This window comes from Pteronotus mesoamericanus, unplaced genomic scaffold (assembly GCF_021234165.1).
Source record: "Pteronotus mesoamericanus isolate MK-2021 breed Mesoamerican mustached bat unplaced genomic scaffold, CSHL_Meso_final contig_27, whole genome shotgun sequence".
Classification (NCBI taxonomy): domain Eukaryota; kingdom Metazoa; phylum Chordata; class Mammalia; order Chiroptera; family Mormoopidae; genus Pteronotus; species Pteronotus mesoamericanus.
The window spans coordinates 24,193,774-24,195,576 of NW_026555115.1; the positions used below are offsets into that span (position 1 = coordinate 24,193,774).

General features: G+C 41.4%; 1 pseudogene; it reads left to right on the forward strand.

Moving 5' to 3' along the window:
• Nucleotides 1–545: 545 nt before the first annotated feature.
• Nucleotides 546–1,502, forward strand: LOC129071703 (heterogeneous nuclear ribonucleoprotein A1-like; annotated as a pseudogene).
• Nucleotides 1,503–1,803: the final 301 nt, after the last annotated feature.

The window sequence follows — 1,803 nt, forward strand, 5'->3', positions numbered from 1 at the left end:
TAAGTGGCCTTTGGAAATATATAGAGCAGAGAAGATAGGAGTCGTATCTTTTATATATCACCTAGGCAGTTTCATCTTTGAGATGCAGCATTGAGGATCTCAGAGCCAGACCATACTGCTACCCATGTGCCACACAGTGGTAAGATTGTACAAGGATCCCAGAATGAGCATTTACAAATGAGGAAAGCAAAGCCTTTCCTAGAGTCATATCCCTAGCGTCTTGAAAACTGCCTGATTTATAGCAAGTATTTGAGAATTTTATGAATAAATGAATAATTGAACAAATAAATAAACAAAGTAAGTGATTTTTTCAGAAGGTCACATAGCAGGGGAAAAATCCAATGTCCTAAATCTGAACTCCTTCCTTGGTCTATTTACATCATCCTCTGGATAGACTAGCCAACTTTAAAATGTATATTTGAGTCAGAATATATAGGGCACTGTACCTGACTAAAGCAATATTAAAAATTTATTTAGAGATTACTCCTTTCTGCTGGTGGAGCCTCCAAGTAAGCATCATTGAAGTCCCCTCTCCTGCAGTCGTCATGTCTAAGTCAAAGTCTCGCAAGGAGCTGGAACAGCTATGGAAGCTTTTTATCAGAGATTTGAGCTTTGAAACAACAGATGAGCATCTAAGGAGCCATTCTGAGCAATGGGGAACGTTCACAAACTGTGTGGTGATGAGAGATCCAAACACTAAGTGCTCCAGAGGCTTTGGGTTTGTCACATATGCCACTGTCAAGGAGGTGGATGCAGCCATGAATGCAAGGCCACACAAGGTGGATGGAAGAGTTGTGGAACCACAGAGGGCTGTCTGACGAGAAGATTCTCAAAGACTGGGTGCCCGCTTAACTGTGAAAAAGACTTTTGTCAGTGGTATTAAAGAAGACACTAAAGAATATCACCTAAGAGATTATTTTGAATAGTATGGGAAAATTGAAGTGATTGAAATCATGACTGATCAAGGCAGTGGCAAAAAGAGACACTTCGCTTTTGTAACCTTTGATGACCATGACTCTCTAGACAAAATTGTCATTCAGAAATACCATACTGTAAATGGCCACTACTGTGAAGTAAGGAAAGCCCTATCTAAGCAAGAGGTGGCTAGTGCTTCATCCACCCAAAGGGGTTGAAGTGGTTCTGGAAACTTCAGAGGTGGTTGTGGAAGTGGTTTTGGTGGGAATGATAATTTTGGTCGTGGAGGAAACTTCAGCAGTCAAGGTGGCTTTGGTGGTAGCTGTGGTGGTCGTGGATATGGTGGCGGTGGGGATGGCTATAGTGGATTTGGTAACGATGGAAGCAGTTTTGGAGGTGGTGGGAGCTACAATGATTTTGACAATTACAACAATCAATCTTCAAACTTTGGACCCATGAAAAGAGGAAACTTTGGAGGCAGAAGCTCTGGTCCCTATAGTTGTGGAGGCCAATACTTTGTCAAACCATGAAATCAAGGTGGCTATTCCAGCAGCAACAATAGCTATGGCCGGGGCAGAAGGTTTTAATTGCTGCCAGGAAACAAAGCTTAGCAGGAGAGGAGAGTCAGAGAAGTGACAGGGAAGCTACAGGTTACAACAGATTTGTGAACTCAGCCAAGTACAGTGGTGGCAGGGCCTAGCTGCTACAAAGAAGGCATGTTTTAGACAATACTCATGTGAATGGGCAAAAAGACTTGAGGACTGTATTTGTGACTAATTGTATAACAGGTTATTTTAGTTTCTGTTCTGTAGAAAGTGTAAAGCATTCCAACAAAGGGTTTTTAATGTAATTTTTCTTTTTTCTTTTCTTCTTTTATTTTGCACCCAT